The sequence below is a fragment of the Dipodomys merriami genome, unplaced genomic scaffold (assembly GCF_024711535.1).
Source record: "Dipodomys merriami isolate MVZ:Mamm:240054 unplaced genomic scaffold, mDipMer1.0.p SCAF_10, whole genome shotgun sequence".
NCBI classification, from domain to species: domain Eukaryota; kingdom Metazoa; phylum Chordata; class Mammalia; order Rodentia; family Heteromyidae; genus Dipodomys; species Dipodomys merriami.
This window is the reverse complement of record NW_027202271.1, coordinates 26,692,949-26,709,056: the sequence shown is the minus strand read 5'-3', so window position 1 is coordinate 26,709,056 and position 16,108 is coordinate 26,692,949. Positions and strand designations below refer to the sequence as shown.

Here is a 16,108-nt window from a genome sequence, read left to right as displayed (position 1 = left end):
GTGGGACAGCCCGGCCCGACGCTGGGCCCGGCAGGGAGCCGAGCACCCACCTTCGGAGGGCGGCAAAGAAAAAGCACCGCGCCCCGAGCGGGGCAGCCGACACCCGCCCCGCGGGAGCGAGTGTTGGCAACTTTGGTAGTCAGGGGTGAGAAGTTCTGGCACGAAATCCAAGTGTGGGAAAGTCAGACGAGAGCGGCCCGTCCGTTCCCTCGCGGCACGAGCCCATCGGTCCGAACGGTGCGGGTGCTCGGTGGAGCAGAGCACCGCCGCCTGAATCCCGGGAGCGCGGGGCGAGGTGGGGGGGGGGGGCGCATCTGACCCAACACGAAAATGCACGCGAGTGTGGGAAGCCACCACCTGAACGGCGTGGCTTTGTGTTTCCTTGACACTGCCAGGGGGCTCTTCCCGAACTTGTAGTTGGGCACCATATATGGAAGTGAGGGAAGGCTGGGTGTCTGAACAAGTTTTTCCAATAGCTGCTGACTGAACTTGACCACCGACCTTCCTCTCCACCTCCAGTCGGTTTGTTTGGGTTTTTGTGTGTCTCCCCAGCACATATGGTTCGTTATGTGTTTACGATAGACTGTCTAAAGCACAACACTGAAATTTATTCAGAAGGTGCTACTGCTGATGATCAGAGATGTGTCAACCCCCAGATGTTTAATGGCAATCCCAAGCCTGTATTTTTGCCTGACATTTCTTTGGCCCCAACTCCTTGAGTAATCAAGTCCAAATGACCCTTAGTTTTTCAAGACAACATAATTATGTCTTAATCACTATATTTTTACCCAAACAATTGGGATAAGACCTGAAGATGACAGATGTTATGTGTTTACTTACGAATATATTAAGAAGCTAGAGAAATGATTTATCGATGCAAAACACTTAAGGGTAAATGTCAAACAGATTTAGAGTGTGGATTATTCTAACATGCACTGAAGTGATGATAATTTGCACACCACAGTTTGAAAATGCTTTATTTGAACATCAGAAACTTTATTTCAAAACAAATTCATTTCTGGCAAAGTATTAAGGCCCATCAGCCAAAAACTAGGCCATTTGTAAATGGCTTTCCTTAAAACATCTGGTGCAAGGGAAAAAAAATCACATCCCATAAATAATTTATGGCAATTTCACTTTTAACATACACAGTGATAATGGAACTAAGTATACTAATGGCAAAGAAATTAGACCACAACAAATAAGAGATGTTAAATCACCCATGACCTAATCAGTTAGGAACTTAGAACCTGGACAGCTGGAGGAAATACTTAGGAAACTTGAGTATTCTCTCACTTTCCTTTTTTTTTAAATGTTGCATAAGCATCTGTTTTTCTTACTTCAAGAACACCTAGCACAGTTCTTTGCCCATAGTCTAAATGCTAAAAAAAAAAAAAAAAAAAAAAAAAAAAACATGAAATGAACACAGCGATTTTTAGACAGGAATATGGAAATTCTCTACATACAGAGAAAAACTTTTTCAAAGGATAATTCTGGCTATACTTAAAATATTAAATATTAAATGGAAAGTTATAAAGATGCTAAGTCATTACAACCTAATTCTTTTTTCATTTAAGTGGAGAGTTGATGAGCCATACAAGACTTCACCATCAACAGCTATTCTAACGGTTTAAATTAAGCATCTTAAGGAATGAAGAAAAGAAAAAAGAGTGCATAGAAAGTGCTAGACACTGAGCAAGATGTCTACTTATGGTATCTCATTTGAATCCTTACAAATACCTTTGAGATTATTTTTATCCCTCTTATACAGATTATACAGGAGGAAGTGGCGCTGTAGCTCAAGTGATTGAGTGCTAGCCTTGAGCTGAAGACCTCAGGGACAGTGCTGAGGCCCAGAGTTCAGGCCCCACGACCGACAAAAACAAAACAAAACAGATTATACAGGAGATTGAGGCATGGGTAAATTACATGAGATACTATTAGAATTCAAGCCTCATTGGAGAGACAGAGATAGAGACAGAATTTTCTGCAATATTAATCTGTTCTGAGAGACAGAATTTTCTGCAATATTAATCTGTTCTATTTTCTCAAGGTTTAAAAAACAATGGCATTCAAACATTGTATTCCCTGATTTGGGGTGGTTTTAAGTCACTGGCATGCACACAGGTTACTTCGAGTATTAAAGCATACCTGTGGAAATCTAAACTAGAAGTGTATCTGGCTTGTCCAGTCATGCTTTTTTGGGGTCTGGCAAGTGAGGCCTTGTGCTTTTCATAGTTGGGGGTACAGAAAAGGTGTTGCTTTCAGACAACCATCCTGTGAGTTTTGTAATTTAACCACTTACTAGTTTAAGTGTATATCTCACAAACCTTTTTCATTATGACCTCAATAATACTCATTTTAGCTAAACATTGTGGGGTTTTTTTGTTTTGTCTAACAAAAGATGATGTAGAAGTTATTGTTTCTTATACCATCCCTCCATTCTCTCAGTGATGTATTGGTAAACATTTAACAACCAGATCTGAACCCAGGAGTGAAAGGATGACCTAATTTATGTGGTGTAAATATGCCTATCAACCTAATGTATCTCAAGTCAGAATTGGGAAGAAAAAGATGAAGCAAACCACTCTCAGGGCAGGAGAGCCAGATTACTGCTACAACATGAAATATGTTTAGAATTCTTTAGGACAAACTCAAGTTACACAACCAATTCAAGTTGCTCTGTCTCTCTGCCTGGCTTTCCACTTTGGTTCCCACAACTGTCTTCATATGTCTTAAGATCAAATACTCCATGTGGGAAGAATCAAAGAAATCTATCACCATTCTTGTTTGAGTCTATCTCAAACCACCACCTAATTGGCCAACCAGATGCTTGCTCTCCACTACTACTTCCATCTGCAACTAAGATGAGCAGGTCACATGCAACAGAACATAGCCAGCTCCGCTAAATAAAGCAGCAGGCTGTGATAGTTTTTGTGGGGTGAGCTTGGAGCAGTCCTTTTCAAAAGGAGGTATGTCAGACATCCACACCATAACGTCTCTTGCATGCTACTCTTGACTCCTTAATAAAATCACCCTGGCCACTGCACAAAGCTTCAAGATGCCCTCTCCACAAAACCCAAGGAATTGAATGGATGCCAACAACTCCAAGTGGAGAATGGACACATTAGGCCTAGATATTGTTCAGAAGCTCCAGCCAGAGGAAGAAAAGCTGTTAATGCTCATATTCAATGAGCTTTTTATCAAACCACTGTTTTCACTCCAAGTAGAGAACTGCACATTTGGCCTAGATACTGTTCAGAAACTGCAGCCAGAAAAAGAAACACTGTTAGTATTTATTCAGTGAACTTTTATCAAATATATTAGCTCCAAGTGGAGAATTGACACATTAGGCTAAGATACTATTTATTCAGAAGCCACACCAGAGCAAGAGACACTTTTAGAACTTACATTCAATGAATTTTTTAAATCAAATATCACTTTGTTTAAGCCAGTTGATGAATTTAAAATCCATTGGGGAAAGCTGTGTACTGGTGGCTCAAGTCTATAATCCTAGCTATTCAGGAGGCTGAAATCTCAAGATCATGGTTCAAAGCCAGCCTAGGCAGAAAAGTCTGTGAGACTTTTATCTCCAATAAACTACTCAGAAAAAGCCAGAAGTAGCACTGTGACTCAAGTGGTAAAGTGAGCCAAAAAAGCTCATGGACAGTACCCAGGACCTAAGTTCAAGCCTTAGCACACACACACACACACACACACACACACACACACACACACACACACACACACACACACACACACACACACACACACACACACACACACACCATTGGGAAGTGAGTGCTTTATCTCTTACAAGTAGTAATTTTTTTATCTAGTCATAATAAACTTAGGTATAAGAAGTATTTATCATGATTAATCTTTATTAATCATTCTGGGTTACAGGAATTTGATCTATGAAACAAATACCAGAGTATCTATGATATCCAAATTTAATACAACATTCAATGAACATAAAAGTAAATATATTTCCCTAAAATTTGATTATACATGCAATATTTTCCCACCAAAATCTATATTTGATAAGCCAGGTGATAATATATTTTTCAGTCCAGGTACTGTGGCTCATAGCTATATTCTAACTATTCAGTGGCTGAGATCTAAGAATGGTGATTCAAAGCCAACCCATGCAAACAAATCGGATAGATGCCTATCTTCAAGTAGTTAGCAAAAAAGAAAAACTGTAAGTGGAGGTGTGGCTCAAATATTAGAGTGCCAACCATGAGCAAAAAAGCCAAGCTTGAAACCTTAAGTTCAAGCCCTAGGACTGTCACATGCACACAGAAATTCTGCCTCATAACTAAGTAATACCATTGTCCTTGAGAATATCAAAGAAAAGCAATTTGAGCAATTTTGATTTTTCCATTTTATTAAAGCTTAGTGGAATATGAAAGTAGCTTCTTACATACCTAGAGTATCTTACTTTTATATAGATATGAGACAATATAATTTTTAAACATTTTTCATGTGACATTAAAACCATGTAGAATCCATAATGATGAATAAATACAGGAATAAACAGCTAATCTGAGACTAAGATTCAACAAGTCCGAAGAATGTTTAGAGGTGTGTAGCTCTTAGCACATTGTCTGCTACCTACTCATTTCCACTGTTGCCCTGTTGTCTTCTAAGGTTGGACCATCAATCACCTAAACCACACTGTTAGAAGAAATACATCATGTGAAATTAAATGCTAAGATGTCTGTGACTAAAATATTATACCAGCATTATCTATTACAAAGACATTCAGTAACATTTTAATAACACAAGTCTGTCTGTACACAAATCATTTTCAAGATTTACTGTTTTCCACTGGAATGCATAATTGGTCCACTCCAGTCAGGCTAAGACTGTTACTAACACTACTCTAGTTCCAAGGAAGGTAATTTTGAAAACTGTCATGCTTGAGATCTGATCTCAGTGTTACACTGAAAAAAAAACTGATATTTTAAGCTTTATCCCATCCTCAGTTGCCCTCCTATTTTTAGTAAACCAGACCAGCCTTGAACTCTGTGTGTGTGTGTGTGTGTGTGTGTGTGTGTGTGTGTGTGTGTGTGTGTGTGTGTGTGTGTGTGTGTGTGTGTGTGTGTGTGTGTGTGTGTGTGTGTGTGTGTGTGTGTGTGACTTCCTAGGTGGGTGCTCTCAGACACTTTTGCTCTTTAGTTCAGGGACTCTTGCTTTCGTCTGGGCCAGCCTTGAACTGGGATTCTCCTATCTCTGACTCCCTGAGATTGCAGAATGTTCCACTATGACTAGTTTGTTCTTTAAGATGGGGCTCCAGCTTTTTCCCATGGCTGGAATTGAACTGTGAACCTCTTGTCTGCCTTCTGAGTAGTTGGACCTTGAACTCTTGATGTGCTTGCCTTCACTCCCCAAATGCTGGGATTCTAAGTATGTGCTTCCAGACCTGGCAATATTTACTTTTTTAAAACAAAAACACTGAACATAAAAGGAAGAAGTTTTAGACAAAGCAGTTGGAGAAAACAATAAAATAATTTAGAAGAGATGGGAAATAAAGTATACTATTTCAAGCCAAATACAAAAAAGAGAATATATTAGTTCCAAAAGAACAAAACGAACAGAAGAGTTTCATAAACAGTTAATAGTGAAGAACAACTTAGAGAAATAAAAGAATAGAACTTCTGGGCACCAACAATGTACCTACCCAATATAACGAAACCACCCATTATTAGGATGTTTATTGTAGGCTTTTGGTAAATACCTTTTATCAGAGTTAGCAACTACAAGTCCTAGTTTGCTAAGAATTGTGAAAATGTATTTTTTATTTTAGCAGATGCTTTTACTGCTTCTGAAATTGTAATATTATTTATTTCTTCAATTTTATATGACAAATTATATTGACTTTCTGATGTCAAAGAATCCAGTATTCCTAGAATCCACAGAATCTGTCCCTTTCTATTTGATTCTTGCATTAAAGTCATGTTAGAAAGGAGGGTAGACCTTTTTCTACTTACTGAAGTAGGGAAGATTTCAAAAGGAAAAGCTCAGAAGCTGATATATTTTCAGTTCTCTCCACGTGAGCCCTGTGAAGAACCACAAAGGGGAACAGCAAAAGAAGCAAAAATAGATCCTACTGCCAAGTGGCCTCATAGACCAGATTAGAAATAGTAACCATGATATTATAGAGCAGGCATTTTACAGTACTTCATTTAATCTTGTCATCAGCACACATTATGGTTTTTAAAATGAAGAAATTCATTCTTAGTCTTTAAATAAGTCAATTAAAGTTATATAACTTTAAATCACATAAGATCATAGGATCACTATATATCAAAACTGAAACACAAGCACTGCTCTGACTCCCTAGGCTGAGCTCTTAACTTCATCTCTCTCCTTTGTCTCTATCCTCTCAAAGCAGGAATCTAAGGATGTTTTGGAATACTGTCATATACCTGCTAACACTAACAACTCATGAATCTCTGGCCAAAACAAACATGGCCATTTTCCAAAGTCCCCAAATGATAAAACTCTAAAGTCTAACCTTCGTTACCAAAGGTTGGCAGTGATTCAAAATATACTTAGAGAGACAGACTTTAAAACAGAGTGAAGACAATTCTAATTAAGCTAAATATTTAGATGTCTGTCATAAAGTAAATATTCAATCCAATAAGTAGGTGTCTACTGCTAAATTTTGGAATAGTTACGTCAATTTTATGTTTAAAATACGCTCCATTCCTACTAAACACTATCCTTTTAACCACTCAGATATACATCTTAAAATCAATAGTGTCTTAAACATGTAGTCTAAGTTACAAAAATAAACTGTGCCTGTACTAAGTCCAATTTCTGCCAGTTTCCAGTGGGGAACAACCAACTGTGAACACTTGAAATCATTTTTTGTTTTTGCTTTTAGCATTTTGGACAATGCTGGAATTGGGAATTGAAATCATAACCTAAAATGAAAACCAGCTTCTTTCTCTTGATCTCTTTTTAGAGACACCCTGGCTCTGAGACTATCCAAGCTTCATTCCAGAGCCCTCTGTTAAATCCACATCTTGAGAATCATTTTTCATTTTCTCAGGTGCCAGAGGAAATAACATTGCCTCTTCCAAGTGACAGTGTCCTACATGAAATAAATTTTCAATACTGTATACACAATTGTAAGTATCACACAGACACTATTTTTCATGTCTTAAATATTCTTCAGACATATTTTAATGATCTCCCAGGATTCCATGATAATCCATTGTTATTCTCATATTTATAGATGTAGGTTGCTCCTAATTTATCACAATATATAGCCACAGTAAACATCATTTTCATTACCTTCATGTCATTTTCATTACCTTCATCTCTGATCATTTCTTCAGAAAAAATTCCTAAAAATTAAAAAATAATTTTAAGTGGTATGAATAGTAAAACATTTTTATTCGGTTGCTAAATTGATCTGTGGATGCTTATTCCATCACACAATGGATAGTAAGACTTAAGTCAAAGGAACCAGTTTAATATGCAAACATACTTTCTGAATTGATTCATTAACGTGTTTAATTCTGTAGCTGAAATATTTCACAAATTTACTGGCCATTTGCAGCTCTTTGTTTGTTAACCAAATCCTGATATCATTTGTCTTTTTATGTTAGAATATTTTTAGACTATTATTGCATGCTAATATTTCCCATTCCTTTTATTTTAACTTATTCTCAGGGTTTGTGCATAAAAGGATAATTTTTAGTGTAATACAACTAAACATGTAATATTTTTCCTACAGTTTGCTTTTGTGGTTAGCTTCATATAAAACATTTTCCTCTTTCTTTTAGTTATTTTACCATTATTTCTGAACTCTTCATTACTCCTAGAACTTATCTAGTTAAGTGCAGGAGAAAATTAATAAGAAACTGACATAAAGTCTAATATGAAAATAGAATGTGAAGTGAATTCAAAGAATCAGGAAAAAAAAATCAGTTCTGCCTCTTCATCCCTGCTAGAATCTATTCTTGTCCGTAAACCAAATTACTGCATAATGATAATCACCTTTTCATTGTTCCCAGTTAATTGCTTAGAAACAGTATTTTCCAACCTTTAAAAAACATTATTGGTCCTCAGGGAAAGGATAATTGTAGTGTGTGGTTAAATGGAGGAAGTGATTTATAGAAGGCAGGTGACTAAACCTTGAGTTCCACTATCCCAAGTCATGCTGCCTCTCTAAAAGCTAGTATATATTACCATGTCTGTAACCCACTCATGACATCAGTTGGGAGGTTTCATTCTCTGCTGTTGTGCTGCTAGGGTTCTAAAAATCATGTAGAGGAACCTGTGTCTGTCTAATAAAACGAGCCCTGAAGAAAATAATAAGCATCCAAGTTGGGTGCTGGTAGTTCATACTTGTAATGCTAACTACTCAGAAGACTGACATCTGTCATGATTCAAAGCCAGGCTGAGTAGGAATGTCTGTGAAATTCTCATCTCCAATTAACCACCAAAATGCTGGAAGTGAACCTGTGGCTTACTTAAGTAGTAGAACACCAGCCTTTTGTGAAAAAGCTAAAGGACAGTCCCAAGCTCCACTACTGGCACCCTCCCTGCCCCCCAACCACAACCTATCCACACACCTCCAATACACCCCCACACACAAATAATAAGAAACCATCCACCTGCTCCTTTGTTTTATGGTGTGCCCTTATAAGAATATAGAACTTGATGAATCCAGCTGAATGTGTTGTTATTGGAACATATAAAACTTTTGTATCAGATAACTTCTCTCAGCCAAATATTTATGAGGAAAATGAGTGATTCCCATATTGCAGAAATACCAGGTCATTAAAATCCACTATGTTACTGTAAGTGGAAGGGTCTGGGCCTCTTCTAGGGAGACAGGAACCACAGGTCCAAGCACAAATAACATCATAGCTCTAATATTACATAGTCTTTAAGATGTTTTTACTTTCACTGATTCATTTTTCCCACTAATTTTATAAGGCACTTTTATTTAACTCTTGTATACCAGTATCTTTATAATTCAAGTATTTATGAACTATGTTATTACACTTATGATGTTGATTCACAGGAAATATTCCTTTAAATAAAAGGGAAGGGGGAGTTGCCAGGAGCTGGTGGTTGATGCCTGTAATACTACTCAGGAGGCTGAGATCTGAGGATTGTGGTTCAAAGCTAGCTCACGCAAGAAAGTCCATGAGTCTCACATCTCCAATAAACTACTCAGGAAAGGCCAGAAGTAGCACTGTGGCTCAAGTGGTAAAGTGTTTACCTTTGACCTCATGGAAGAAGCTCAAAGATGAGCACTCAGGGCCTGAGTTCAAGCCCCAGGACCCATAAAATACAAAGGAGGTGGGGAGGAATGTAGTCAAGAATCCAATGTGTATGCTACAAAATTAAGAAGAGTGATGGAAAAAGGTGGATAGGGGAAGGATAGGTAAGGATGTTGAAAGGGATGACACTGATCAAGATATATTGTATTCATAAACTGCCTTGGTTAAATGGAAATTCTTTTGTACAACTTCTTAAATAAAAAATTTAAGCACTCTACAAAGTGAACTTGCAAGCCTCTCAAAATGCAGAGGATTTCATGAAGTCAAGAAAAGTAACAGGAGGGGCTGGGAAGGTGGCTCAGTGGTAGAGCGCTTGCCTTGCATGCATGAGGCCCTGGGTTCGATTCCTCAGCACCACATAAGCAGAAAAAAAAAAAGCCCGAAATGGTGCTATGGCTCAAGTGGTAGCGTTCTAGCCTTGAGCTGAAGAGCTGAGGGACAGTGCCCAGGCCCAGAGTTCAGGCCCCAGGAACTGGACCCCCCCCCCAAAAAAAAAAAAAGTAACAGGAAACTGCTGAAATCTTGAGCAGTGCCAGAGGGTTCCTGGCCCAGTCCAGTTTCTGAAGGAAAGTTGACAAGAACAAAAAGATGTTGTGCATAAACGAAAGGTATGAGTAGAAAGACCCTTACAAAAACAGATGAAATCTGGGGTCATTTTGTAAAACTGAGGCAGAGTGAAACATGACTTGGGAATTATCATTTCATACTTTCAATAAATTGTAAAAAAAAATCTGAAATTTAATGTATTTATCATGTAACTTTTGTTATATCTGAAAATTTTGTAATTTTGCAATTGCTAGTCAAACATGTTAAAAGTTAAAAGTGAAACTATGTATGAGGAAAATGTGATTCCTGTTTCAAGGCATTTATTCTCCCATTGGCTACAGTTTTTAACTTTATTGTTAACACATTTTTGTTAATTTTTGCAGAGATTTAATTTGCTTTAGTATCTGATAGGGTCAGCCTTTCCTTACTTATCACTTTAAATTTTAAAATACCTTTCTTGTTTTCTTAGTTGATATCCTAAAATTCATTTATGATTCTTAGAAATGATATCTATTGGGACTTTCATTAGAATTTCATTAAGCCTTTTGATTAAAGGAAAGAGCACATTCTATAAACAATATGTTCATTCTAACAGGGAAAACTAATATATCCTTCTATTTTTTTCCCTTGAACTATCCTGAGTTTTCCTCACATAGGTGCTGCCATTTTTCTTGCTGAATTATTTATCTTTGCACCTGTCTATCAAATCACCATCCAAAACACAATGTCCCTGTTGAACCCTTAGACACCAATAACCAGAAATATTATTGCTTTGTTGTTTATTTTAACAGTAAGAATGATTTTTGAAGAGAAGGGTAATCAAGAATTATATCAGAACTTATTTCCAGAATATAGAGGCACAAAACATCTTAAATTTCTAGTTATAAAACACCCTTCACAATAGATTAAGTATGAAAAGTATCTTTTTTATATGAATTACTGATCTGGTAATAATGGAAAGCAATCCTGAGGTCAGAAAAGACACAAAAGAACAAAGCAATGGCATCCATGTGGGGAAGGGTGGCCCAAACACCTCTCTTGATCCCTAATGACCTGGAGGTATCAACATATTCTGCTCACAACTGCATGGAAATGTTTCTAAGAACAGGCCATATTCTATAAGACAACTCAACCCTTAACAGATTTTAAAGGTTGGAATCAAACAGAGGATGTACTCAAACCATATGGGTTGAAATTTAAAATTAGTAACAGAGAAATTGAGGAAATTCACAAATAGTATGAAAATGAAAGGATACATTCCTAAGTACTAAAAAAAATGAGATTATAAGGGAAACTAGAATGCACTGAGATGACAAAATGGGAGAAACAATATAGCACAACTTACAAAATGTAGCTCTAGCAATGAATAGAGGGAAATGCATGGCTCTAAAAGTCTGTATTTAAACAAGGCTGGGTATGGTAGCTTGTAACTGTAGTCCCAGTTACTCAAGAAATGGAGTTCAGGTAGTTTGCTTGAAGCCAGCTCAAGCAAAAACAAAAGTTATGAGATCTTGTCTCAACAAAAGAGCCAGGCATGGTAGTATACACTTACAAGCCCAGCTATCTGGGGGGCCATAGACAATTATGGTCCAAGACCAGCCCAGACAAACTTAAGACCTCCTGTCCCCTGGGGAGGAGGGGAAACCTGAATTTAAAAAACAAAAACAAAAACCAAAAACTAGGGGCTGGGAAGTTGGCTCAGTGGTAGAGCACTTGCATTGCATGCCTGAGGCCCTGGGTTCGATTCCTCAGCACCACATAAGCAAAAAGAAAAAAGCTGGAAGTGGTGCTGTGGCTCAAGTGGTAGAGCGCTAGCCTTGAGCTGAAGAGCTGAGGGACAGCGCCCAGGCCCAGAGTTCAGGCCTCACAACCGGACCCAAAAAAAAACAAAACAAAAAAACTGAAACACCCAACTAACAAAAACAAGAGGCAAAGAAGTCTAGGGCTTTGCTCAAATAACAGACTGCCTGCCTAGCACACCTAAGTTCCAAGTTCAACCCCCAGTACAAAAACAAAAATAAAAAAATCAACAATATAAACTTATACTTTAAGACATTAAAAACTGAAACAAGGGTTGGGAAGGTGGCTCAGTAGTAGAGCGCTTGCCTTGCATGAATGAGGCCCTGGGTTCGATTCCTCAGCACCACATAAGCAAAACGAAAAAACCCGGAAGTGGCACTGTGGCTCAAGTGGTAGAGCACTAGCCTTGAGCTGAAGAGCTGAGGGACAGCGCCCAGGCCGAGTTCAAGTCCCATGACCAGACCCCAAAAAAACAACAACAACAAAAAAAACTGAAACAAACACTAAACCCAAAGTAGAAGGGAAGTAATAGCTAAAGTGGAAATTAATGACATGGAGAAAAATTTAAAAATCAACAAAACCAAAATTGGTCCTCAACAAGTTTAACAGACCAGGAAAAGCCTATTAAAACTAGAAATTCGGGGGTGGGGGCAGAGGGGACATTACTGATGACATTATTATACACCAAAAGAATTAGAGTTGGGTAACCATAAATCCATTAAACAGAGGAAATGTGGAAATTTCTAATAAGTGGGCTAAAGACTTAAAGAGACTTCTCTGAAGAGGAAATAAGAATGGCCAATAGACACATGAAGAAATGCTCAACTTCTCTAGCCATAAAAGAAATGAAAATCAAGACAACATTGAGATTCCACCTCACCCCAGCTAGAATGCCTATAATCAAGAAATCTAGTAACACCAGATGCTGGAGGGGATGTGGCCAAAAGGGAAACCCTACTGCATTGTTGGTGGGAGTGTAAACTTGTTCAACCACTTTGGAAAGGAGAATGGAGGTTCCTCAAAAGACTCCACATAGAGCTCCACCTATGACCCAGCAATCCCTCTTTTGGGCTTTTACCCAAACGATCACAAAGGTCAGTCATACCAAAGCTACCAGCACAACTATGTTTACTGCAGTATTATTCACCATAGCTAAGATATGGAACCAACCCAGATGCTACTCAGTTGATGAATGGATCAAGAAAATGTGGTGTATGGGGCTGGGGGTTTAGCCTAGCGGAAGGGCGCCACCCAGCGCACGCAAGGCCCTGGGTTCGGTCCTCAGCCCTGGGGGAAAAAAAAAAAAAAGAAAAAAAAGAAAATGTGGTGTGTGTATATATATTCCATTGTATATGTATATGTATATGTATACATACACAATGGAATTCTAAGCCTCCATCAGAAAGAATGACACTGCTCCATTTGTTAGGAAATGGAAAGACTTTGAAAAAATTACATTAAGTGTAGTAAGCCAGGCCCAAAGGAACATAGGTCCTATCGTTTCCCTTATTTGAAAAAAACCAGTGTATGTCCAGGACAAGCAGAAAAGCTCAAAAGCTAGGTACACAGACCATATAAGATGATGTTAAGTGAAATGAACCCCAAGATAGGGACACAAGAGGTTTATCTTTCTTGCTGTGTTTTTAATGTACTTATAATGTATTATGTGTGTTTTTTTTTGTTTGTTTCTTTTGTATGGTCTTGCCCCATGGTATAACCCATTTTCACAATTCCAGTGCCCCGCGTCTTGCATACACATTTTTCTTATTTGAGGAAGGGAAGGGAAATAACAAAATGTTGAAATAAGGATACAGGTTGACCCATTGTAACAATGAGATGTACAAGACACTATGTTGAAAACGAACTTTACAATTTCGGGGGTGGGGGTGGGTAGGAGGAGTTGGGGAGGTGGGGAGGGGGAAGGGATGTTAGGGGAAGAACAAAGGAGTGGGTAACAACAATGCTCGATAGGAAGTGGATTCATTACCTTGTTACCCTGTAACCCCTCTGTACAGTATCTTTCTAATAAAAATATTTAAAAAAAATAAGGTAGCCACTGGCATGGCTATTAAATAAACCAGTCAGTACATCTGAAGAACTGCAGTTTCAATCTGGTTTAGTTTGAATTACAAAATAAATTCCATTATATTGTGACTTCTTTCAATAATTTATAAAACCTAAATATAGATCGAGTAGCTTTAGTTTGGATATTACAGGACATTGTTGGATAAAGGGTTAAGAGGGATTCTGAGAAGAATTTCTACTCTAAAAAAAGAGATGCTGATATAGAAGATATATAGATATAGAAGCCTATGATTCTATAGGCATCTCAAACTCAATATTACCAAAACCCATCCTTTTTTTTTTTTTTTTGTCAGTCATAGGGCTTGAACTCTGGGCCTGGGCACTGTCCCTCAGCTCTTCAGCTCAAGGCGAGTGCTCTACCCCTTGAGCTACAGCGCCACTTCCGGTTTTCTGGTGGTTTATTGGAGATAGGAGTCTCACAGTCTCTCCTACCCGGGCTGGCTTTGAACTGTGATCCTCAGATCTCAGCCTCCTGAGTAGCTAGGATTACAGGCGTGAGCCAGCAGCGCCCGGCTCCAAAACCCATCCTTATCATCTTTCTTCTCCAACTGGTCAGAAGTTATTTCCCACATTAGAACACTAGATATTAATTCCTCCTTTAATATCTGATTATCAAATTTTTCCAATTTTAACTCATTTAAATCTATTCTTTGAGGAACTTTTTTTGTGGGTGTGAAGTTAGGAGTTTCATACTTGTCAGGTTTAATTGCTCTACCACTGAGCCACACCTCCAGCCTCTCCAATGCTTTTGGCAGTATTGAGGTTTGAACTCTGCATTTCCTGCTTCCTAGTCAGGTACTCTGACACCTCTAGCCATTTTTGCTGTGTTTATTTCTGAGATAAGGGCTTTTTTGCCCAAGGTCAGTCTGGACCATGATCTGCCTCACCTATTTTACACTTCCAACCATAACAAGGATGATAGGCATGTCTCATCACACAGCTTTTTCTGTTAAGATGGGTCTTGCAAATATCGTGTGTGTGTGTGTGTGTGTTTGGGGGGGGGAGGGACCCAGCTTGGCTTGGAACTTTGATCCTCTTGAAATCAGGCTCCTGAGTAACTCAGGAAACAAATGTGCACCTCCATACTGTTATTGATTGAGATGGGGTCTTGTGAATTTTTTAATTAAGCTGATCTCAAACCCTGATCCCTCTGATCTCAACCTCTTAAGTACATAGTATTACAGACACCTGTTCTAATTTTTCCCAATAAATCATAATTTATCACTTGAACACTTTAAAAGCCAACATGCAAACTTTGTAATTAAAGTGAACATACAGATACCTATGAGACAAACTAATATTGTTTGTCTTTCCTACTTCTACTTATTGCCTTGAACTTAATTATTCAGCCCTAATTGCTAAGAGTTTACACATGCAGGATGAGCACTGCTTCTTCTCAATAGTGTTTCTCCCATCCTCTCTAGGCCTAGATTACCCTCTTTCAAATTTCGTAAATGTGTTACGGTCACTAATGTCTATGTATGGGGGAAAAAAGTCAATCTAAGTCAATCTAAGTAAATAGGTCCTATTGGTTTTAAAATCTAAGATCAGCACAATAAATCTACCCTGGGGGGTTCCTAATGGATGTTCTCAGATACAGAAACCTTTTCCAGACATGAAGCTTCCTCAATGGGGCTTAAGGGTAAACAGAATGAGCATCCTGGATGAACACTGAGTGTCTTCAAATCACAATTTCTAGTTCCTAATCATTCTTAATTAAGTACCTGTTCTTGAGCATCCTTCCCAAAAGAATGGCTGTCAAATTCTGCTTGATTTAGCGTCCTCTGAAGAGTCATCTGGAAGAAGTGACTTGCCGAGATAGTTCTAGGAGAAAAGGGTGAAGAAGCCATGTGGATGACCTATAATAATCTGATGGCACTAAGAGCAAACAGTGAGAACTGTAAGGCTTATCTTAATTTTAAAAAAGGTACTTACTACTGGGCATGTGAAACTTTTGAATTTTGCTCTGACTGTGAAAGCCTTGAAGATTGGAATATATGTTTATCTTTTATCCCTAACATACAACAATGCCCCTATGTAGCCTAGTGGTACCCAAAATAGCTAGCCTAACAACTGTTTTTATTGGTCTATGATCAAATAAAGTTTATGCAAAATTGCTTCCTTTGAGAATGCCTTTGATTAAGTCTGTAGTTAACCTAAACAGTATTTAGTGATATAGCTGAGTTATATTCTTGTCCCACATTGATCCAAATACTTGAAAGTTGGATGAAGATGTTTTCATAAAGAAAAAGTAAGATATTGAAAAACGATGGTTAAAATTAACATTAGAGTCTCCCATCTTTATAAGCACATTAGGTATTCATAGATTCCCAAATAAAAGAGAGTTAAAGGCACGTAGTTTGGTA

The 16,108-nt window shown here is 38.1% G+C and overlaps 1 long non-coding RNA gene across 1 annotated transcript; it reads right to left on the bottom strand.

The window, feature by feature from the left end:
• Positions 1–4,316: 4,316 nt before the first annotated feature.
• LOC138837748 (uncharacterized) lies at positions 4,317–15,560 on the bottom strand. The gene is made up of 4 exons (XR_011375438.1): positions 15,467–15,560; positions 7,309–7,361; positions 5,997–6,065; positions 4,317–4,680 (listed from the first exon to the last, which is right to left on the bottom strand). It is a non-coding gene; the product is annotated as an uncharacterized lncRNA (long non-coding RNA).
• Positions 15,561–16,108: the final 548 nt, after the last annotated feature.